The 9,327-nt window shown below is 34.8% G+C and overlaps 1 pseudogene; it reads left to right on the plus strand.

Annotated features, from left to right (window-relative positions):
• Positions 1–812: 812 nt before the first annotated feature.
• LOC111992238 (NADPH-dependent aldehyde reductase-like protein, chloroplastic) lies at positions 813–1,570 on the plus strand (annotated as a pseudogene).
• The last annotated feature ends 7,757 nt before the right edge of the window (positions 1,571–9,327 follow it).

Below are 9,327 nucleotides of genomic sequence, written 5' to 3' on the forward strand. Positions count from 1 at the left end.
TATATATATATATATATATATCCTAATGCATCTTAAGGATTGGTAATTAAGCCAATACCATTTACTCAGCTTTTGTTTCAGATATTGCCATATTAATTTACAAAAATTAAAGCAATGCCTTATGTTGTTTGGGAAAATTAATAACATATTTAAAGGAATTTTTTTTCCAAACTTTCATTGTTTTAGGTTGCTATTGGTTTAATAATTTGAAGTTCTTTTTAGAAGTGAGAAAATACTCAAAAAGTACACAACCTTTTTTTTAAAAGCCAATTATTGTGATAAAATATTTTTGCATCTTTTTATAATGAGGCTAGGGTTTTTCTATAAAAAGGGTAGGGCCGTTTTCTAATGAGAATTCAAACAGGGAGGTGGTATTACATGTATTCATCCTCTAACATTGGGATAGACCCCATACACTTGTGGGGCCTACCTTAATGTAAGAGGATGGATTCACAAAGAGGATGATGAATGTACCTCAGCTAGAGTGAATTCAGAGAGACAATACTCAGAATCCTTTAGTCCAAGCCCCTCCATGGCTAAGAGTGACAGATTGTGAGAGTGACGGAGTAACAAAGAGAGACAAAGGAAATGCCGTTTTAAAAAATAGTAAATTACTCTTTTAATCAGTTTGTGTTTTTAAATTTAAAATGATTTAACTAAAAGATAGGGGTATTTTAAAGACTTAAGAATTTGTGTAAGTGGAAATACCTTCTTGATCCCTAGATTTTGATTCCATTCTCATTTTGGTCCCTACTTTTTAATTTTATTACATTTAGTCCCTACTCGTTTTGGTTCTTATTGTCATTTTAGTAATGGAAATTGTTGTAACCTCTGATATCAAATCCGCCTCCTCTCCAACCACTCCACGATCTAGCATGGTTCAAGCCAATGTGTCCGAACCAACCCAGATCAAGTCCCTCTTCAACAAAGCCGAGGAGTTATTCAACTCGCCTAGACATCTTGGTCAACTCAGCTGGGGTGACAGACACAAAGTTACCCAGCATAGCCAACACTTCTTTAGAGGACTTTGACAGAATTTTCAGGTGACCAAAACCAATTCCTAAGACTTGCACGAAACAATTTTCCTTTTTTTATTTTGTTATTAATACAATTTTAATAATGGATCATATTGTTAACTTATGAATATATTTGCTTTTGTGTCAATGCGAGAGGAACATTTTTGTGTTGTAAAGAGGCAGCAAATCGGTTGAAACACGGTGGTGGGGGTTGCATTATATTGGTGCCATCTTCATTGGTTAGTTCATTAAAGCCAGGGACGGCAGCCTGTACGGTATCAAAGGCGGCAGTAGAGACCATGACGAAGATATTGGCGAAAGATGAGCTCAAGGGTACAGGGATTACTGCAAATTGTATTGCACCAGGTCCAATTGCAACTGAAATGTTCTTTGCAGGTAGGAATGAAGAGTACGTGAAGAGGGTGATTAATGATTGCCCATTAGGAAGGCTTAAAGAGACCAAGGATGTGGCACTGGTTGTGGGGTTTTTGGCCACTGATGCTAGTAAGTGGATCAATGGGCAGGTTGTTCGTGTTAGTGGTGGTTATATTTAGGAATGCATGATACCATAAGAAATAATACCACTACGATGTGGTCTTGCTGAATAATTCAAATGTGTTGTTATTATTGTTATTGATGAAATCAAGTGTGTTACCCCTCTCTCTCTCTCTCTCTTTTGACTCAAAAAATTTGACAAAACGTTATAGTTAAGGTAGTGGATTATTACTTGTTAGTAGTAAGTAAAAAAGTAATGTTAGAAGCGAATCTAAATGAGAACTACTAAAAGCTTACTAACTCAATTGTTCAAAATTTTTATTTGTGTCTATAACATTGCTCCTCATAAAAACAAACAACAAGGACTTTGTAGAGATGTGTAGCTATTGAGTTCTTTTAGAACCACAACTTTTGTATAACAACTTTTGTTACAACTCTAACATGACAGAATGTGAGTGATTATCTATCACTTTTACATTGGCGCATCACATTTTCTCTACCACTCACAATTAGCTATATTAAGGCTATGGCAAATATTGTGACGCAAAAGTTATGTCCAAATTTTCTCATAGCTGGAGTAGGATTTGCCAGGATGTCAAACTAAGGCAAATTAAGAAGTATGTATGGGACACAACATAAAATACGTTGATATGATAAAGAAGCCATGACGCGATGAAAACATTACAATTAATCAATTGACTTATATATATATATATATATATTATATTAGGTGTTAAAAATAATTCATTACAATCATAAAAGTGTTAAAAACAATATATAAAAAATTCAACTAAAAGTGATAATTTAAAAGAAAACTGGAATTAAGTATCCTACTAAAACACTATTAGGACATATGTGATTCACTTGCTAGGAACATATGTCACTATTTTATGTAATTGGATAATCCTTTGACAAAACACACTTTGCTTGTATTTGAGTAGATTTAGGATGTGTTTAATACTTCAAGAAACTGTATTTCAAGATCAAGTGTTGAAGCCATGCAAGTTTGTCCAAGATTCATGCTGAAAAGTGCAAGGTTATTAAAGCTCGACAACTAGCATCTATCGAGCTTGAAGAGTTGTTCCAGCCCCGTGGCTCGACAGCTGCTCAACAGATGGCTATCTGTCAAGGTTTATGAAAAACAGATTTTCAATTCTGTTTTGACTCTAATTTGTGATTATGTGTTTGGGCTTTCTTTTCTCGCAACTCTAGACATATAAAAGGATTATTTTAAGGGCCGTCAAAGTGGATACAAGTTGTATAAGTGTTGAGCAAAGTTTGTTCAAGCAAATTGTGAACAGAGACAAAGTTTTGCCTTAGTTCATCATTCTTGTATAGAAGTTGCTATGTTTGTACACCATAGGGTTTTGTGACCAAGCATCTTCTTGATCTTCATCGTCAGGATGAACTGAAGAATTTTGCAGCCAACAACCTTCTCTAGTTGGTGATTGAAGTTGCATACTGGGATCCGCGCATTTGGTTAGTCACGTACTGGGAGTTATGCATTCCAAGGAGAGATTGTCACTATAGAACAATTCCAATTGGGTATGGGGGTAAGGGTTCAACTGTAGATTTTTATAAGGTACTGAAATTCCTTTACTTGTAACCAATTGTTGTGATAATAGTGAATTCTTGGGAGTGGTGACCTTAAAATCATTCGGTTGGGTTTTTATCGTATTGGTTTTCTCCATTCGTAAACAAATTACTGTGTCAATTTAATTTCTGTTGCACTTAGTTTAATTGGTGATTTGTTTGTGTTACCATGCGTTTGCATATTAATTTGATTAATTAATTAAACTTGGCTAATTAATCAATTAATTCATCACAAGGGGTCAATACGTTTTTGGCCTATCAAACACTACAAAAAAACTAGACTATTGCAGTGGGCCAAAACCTCTGTAAAAGCCCAAAAAACCATCGCTAAAGATCCATTTGGCCTATTGCGGTGGGGGCTATTGCGGCAGTTCCACCAACTAGCCTTGCGCTACTGCAATAGCTCTATTGCGGCGGTAACAAAAAACGCCGCAATAGATTGGCCATTTAACAGTGCTTTTGGCCTATTGCGGTAGGCAGAAAAACGCTGCCATATGAGGTTACCATTTGAGTCAAGTGACCTTTTAGCGGCGGGATAGACTCGCTGCTAAATGTGACAACCTTTAGCGGCGGGAATTAAGAGCCGCTATAGGGCTTATTAAACAATAGACTTTATGCACCTTTTAGCGGCGATTATGCCCACCGCTATATGTTGGAGACTTTAGCAACAGGCCAAAATGCCGCTATAGACCTCTAATTATTTCATAATTTTAGTCCTTCAACGGTGGTTTTTGCCCGCTGCTATAGGTTAATTTTTTTTTCCACCTCCTAGGTTCTAAAACCACATTTCTATTACAAATAACTTGTAACAATTTTAGCTCCACTAAGACAATACCACAAATGTAACTAGATAACACCACAAATGTCTCCAAACTAACATTATATTAACATAGAAATATTCTATTACAAATAACCTATAACAATTTTAGCTCCACTAAGACAATACCACAAATGTAACTAGATAACATCACAAATGTCTCCAAACTAACATTATATTAACATATAAATATATTATCAAATACATAACATTGTCTATAACCATCATCATAAAATTAACAAAAGAAAGATGGGGTCCTTTGTACACAGAAAGTCCTTTAACACTTAAATTAAACTAATACCATAATCAAAGTTTCAAAGTGTTTCAAAATATTTTTCAACACTTGCAAAAAATGTGTTTAGAGTTCAAATGTGGTTCTTTGTACACAAAATGTCCTTAACATAAAATTTATAAACTGCATGGTTGACAGGATGTGACTGATGATTTTTTGAGAGTTAGGGACTATAGGATCGAAGAGGATTGAAGGATCGAAGGAACGTCCTACAAAAAAATAAATAAATAAATAAAAGCCAATAATTAGGACACATTATTATATCTTGAATGCACCTTTGATCCAGCATGCAATCAAAGTGATTACATAAAAAATAAAATAAAAACCAAGACAAAGAACTATACTTGCACAAACAGTACTACAAAAGTATCAAATACAAGTGTCATGACAATGAAATGTGATAGAGCAAGTCCTTCAATGCAGTGTAGCCAAGTACTTGATGCCATCAGCAGTTAACATAATTATTCCATATGCCAACATTCATGTAGCCATCTTTTAATATTTGGTTGTTAACCTCAAAAGAGTATAGTTTTTCAACACTAAAAGTTTGAATATGCTAATGCCAAAATTTACAAAGAAGTAAACATCAACCAACCAAGTTTCAGATTGTCAAGATGAGCAAGGCTGGGTTCATAAACTTTCTTGAATATGCTAATGCCACAAATAGGACATTATGCAATAACACTAAAAAGTGGAAAACAATCTCTATATATACTACCAAGTCTGCTACAGAACAAAGCCAAAGAGCCTCAATTGTAGGCCAAGCTCTTCATACCCCACTTAATGAGAGAGGTTTTGCAAAAAAAGAGTAGTTCAAGACACCCTAGATACAAACGAGTTCAATGAATTCCAATATGATATAAGTACCGATTAAGTGTAAAATTTTAACCAAGAACCATTATGCCAATGTTGATGTGCTAATTTATCTTTGGGCATCCATGAGGAATGTTTCAATTGTTCATACATGAATTAAACAGAATATGAAAATTGAAGACAAAATCAGCAAAAAGTCCAAGCTACGATATATACATACATTGCTGAAAAGCGGATCCAGCAGTGGCCTAGCATTTGGAGTTGCTAAGACTTTAAGATTTGGGAACTTTAGAGAGAGCAGTCTCAAGGTATTCAAGTGGCAGTGATCATCAAGGCTTTGTGTGATCAGCAAGCAATCGATTTTAGGAAGATTAGCATATTAAGTACACTCACCAAGTTGTTTACTTATTTATAACAAAAACAGGGAACTTAAACTTATAAGTACGCTTATCATCAATTGCTTTAATCAAAGAACTCAAACTGCAAACATATTACACCAGAGAATTCTATAACTTGAGAACTAACCAAACCAAAGAATTGTAACCAAACTCCGAAACCCACATTTAAAGATAGAAATCATTATGCATACCAAAATAACCAATCAAAGGAATTAAGCAAACATTAATGCCAACCTGACTGTATTGTGAAGTTATTTGTTGCATTTGTTGTAGTATGCGAGCCATTCTTTGCTCCATCTCTTCAAATTGGCTAAGTCTTTCCTTCATTTCATCAAAAGAGGGAAATTTCTCCTACATCTCAATGAAGGAAGCCTTTAGTTGTGCAACTTCATTGTCCTTTGATTGACTTGATCGTATTTAAAGGTCTATGAGAGCACTCTTACTACTTCGGCCACTTAGGCTTGGACCAAATCTTGCCCCACAAATATGACCTTTGCGCTCCTTACCCAACACTTTGGCAAACACATCATCCGGTGCCTACGCAATACTACCACTTTTGTCAGATGATTGCAATTGGTTCAAAAGTTCAACCAACAACTCCTTTATTTTATCCAGATATATGAATTCAATGAGCAATTTTTAAATACCATTTAATGAGTAATCATTTATGGATAGTGCAAATAAGATTTGAAATTATGGCATAGCAATACCAACAAGATTTGAAACATCTAAGTACCAATATGAAACATCTAATTGAACTTATCTCCGGGGGCCCTATATCACAAGTCAGCATAACCTAATCATGCCGGCCATGCTACAAATGATTATACATCAATGGCTATGAAACTCATTCAAGACTTCATGTTTTTAAAAAGAAAGCTTACCACTCTTCCAATAGTGCCTCTCCTAAAATACCCTATCATTTAAAAACAAGGCCTAGGAAGGAGCAGTAACTCTAATTAAGCAATATACGGCAAGAACCAAATGTCTAATAGATTGCTTGTTCAGCCAAACAATGGGAAAAAAAAAAAAAAAAAACAAATAACCTAACCTGCTTAATCCACAATCTAGAAGTTCCACCTACCGTAGTTTTTTAAATATTATAGTTCATATCAAAAGTGACCCATGTTCCTCCAGTCAACAAATCCAATTAAATGACGATAAACTTGCACCTGTAACCATCTTAAGGCCACTTTTTTTTGGTACCAAAACTGAACTTGATAAAGTCAAACACCAGTTTCAATCCCTATATCAGTTTTAGTCTCTACAAAAGTAATGGATGGAAATTAAGTTTGATTATCACTAGTGGTATTTTCTCGATTAACCTTACTAGCAACTGTGTAGAGAATGACGTCAAATAACAAAATCAGATGAACCAAATTCAATGCTATACATTGATAAGTAATGTGATTTCATTAAAACTCAAAAACAATGTACCAAAAACATAGATAGAGTTTATTGATATTATGAAAAATTATAAAATTCTTGGAGCTGATTATATGTGTCATTATTGCAACTTAGAAGTATTGAGTTGCAGTCTTGATATAAAAGCTAATTGGGTTCATTATTTCACAATAACCAACTTCAGTAGTTTCTTTACATATTGAAGCAACAATACACATCCTTAACTATGGTCATTCATAGGCATTTACTCCATAGAATTAAAACTGCAACAAGCATGCTAAACAATATGGTTATTGTGAAACCACTCTATTGAAGCAAATGCAATGATTGACAATGAAAATGAAACCACAAATGGATTACTCACCATTTTTGCTTGCACTACTTCATTAATTGTAGATCCATCTTTACGAGTATGTAGTATTGAATATAATGTTGCACGCTCTACAGGACGTCCATCCGCTTTTGCCTGTGATATGAATGGCATATTTATGTAGTGATGAATGTTGGTTCCATATAAACTTAAGACAAGTCAAATCATTTAAAAAGTAGTCATAATACTTACTACCTTCTTTGTAGCATGCACGGCAAGGCTGCATGAACCAGCAGTATGTAAGTCATCCTGTTTAGAATGACAATCCCTATTCTTCTCTGACTCTATCTACAAAATTGAGGAATTACAAAATATATCAACATTTTACACATGGAATAACTTCATTTACAAGACAAACAAAAAATTACACCATAAAAGATTATACCATTTGTTATTTGCATATGAGTAGAATTGATGGAGAAAAAAAAAAAAAAAAAAAAAATAAAAAATTACACCATAAAAGATTATACCATTTGTTATTTGCATATGAGTAGAATTGATGGAGAAAAAAAAAAAAAAAAAAAAACTAAGGTCATATGACACAGTCATGCAAAGTCATTCTCTCGAACTTCATCCAAATATGAAACTCTCAATTCAAAATAAGATTACAAAGAAAAACTTGAAATATCATTCTATTCCAAATGTTAAAAGTTCAACTCAAAGTCATATTTTCAGATCTTCAAAATGCATATTCTAATCTTATGTTTAAATTACCATAAGTTGTAAGGATACTAATATTAAAAAATGAAAAGAGAGAGAGAGTGATAGGCCAAGAATGTATTGACCCCTTGTGATATATTAATTGATTAATTAGCCAAGTTTATTAATTAATCAAATTAACATGCAACATGTGTGGTAGCACAAACAAATCACCAATTAAACTAAGTATGCAGCGGAAAATAAATTGACACAGTGATTTATTTATAAATGGGGAAAACTTACATGCAAAAAACCATATCGGGTGATTTTAAGGTCACCACTCCTGAGAATCCATTATTATCAAAACATGTGGTTACAAGTCAAGGAATCCGAGTACCTTATACCAACCTATAGTTAAATCTTTATCCCAATACCCAATTGGATTGAGAAGGATGTTGGCTGCAAAGCTCTTCTGTTCATCACACGAATCCTATGGTGTACAAACACAACAGCTTCTTCAAGAGAAAGAAGAACTAGGGCAAACTAGGTTTCTTGTCACACTTTTTTTTACCCTTGTGGAATTATGCTCTTATGCAACTATGCATAACCTTTTACAGCCCTCAAAATAATCCTTATGTATGTTTAGGGTTGTGAGAAAAGAAAACCCAAACATATATTCACGGATTGGATGAAAATCATAACTGAAAATCAGAACTTCATAAATCTCGATAAATACCCTATCTGTCGAGTAGTTGTCGAGCCTCTAGCTGAAACAGCTCTTTTAAACCTCGATGATACTAGCTATCAAGCTTTAATGAATAGCACTTCTTCACTTGATTCTTGGACAGACTTAAATGGTTTTTGATAGTGGATAAAATCAGTTTGGTTGAACACTTCGGCTTCGATGGGCTACAACGTTTGCAAAGGCCTGAAAAAGAAGAAAAGAATCAAAGGAATGACCGGGGTGGACCGGTCCAATATCCTCCGATGGTTAAGTTAGTGCCTTCCCTCCTAGAAATCTAACTGTAATGTAAGGATCTCAGAATATCGTACCTTTACATAATTCAGACCGGTCCTTATATAGGGTACTTTAGGGCAGTTATTTGGTTCAATAACTTCCCCCAGATTTGTGGAATCCGGATGTAACTTCTTTAACGGTCATAACCGCTGCTAGAAGTTACATACTTGGGAGAAATTGACGGGATAAGCACCGGTTGATGAACCATTTCAAAACCTGCTAAGTATCGTGTGGTCGTCCATGTGCAATGCTTATGGACGACCCTTTGTCATGCTGTTATCTGGTCGTCCATGAGACTCATCCGTGGACGACCCTTTTGGCTTGATTACGGGATCTACCCAATTGGTCTACCTCTCAGGGAAGAGAGGTCTGGACGAATAGGAGATGGCCTAGTTGTTTGGCAAACTGCATGTCATGGACGACCCAACTGGACGAATAGGAGATGGCTTTTTCACTACCCCATCAGTTTTAA

This window comes from Quercus suber, unplaced genomic scaffold (genome assembly GCF_002906115.3).
Source record: "Quercus suber isolate HL8 unplaced genomic scaffold, Cork oak 2.0 scaffold_749, whole genome shotgun sequence".
Lineage (NCBI taxonomy): Eukaryota > Viridiplantae > Streptophyta > Magnoliopsida > Fagales > Fagaceae > Quercus > Quercus suber.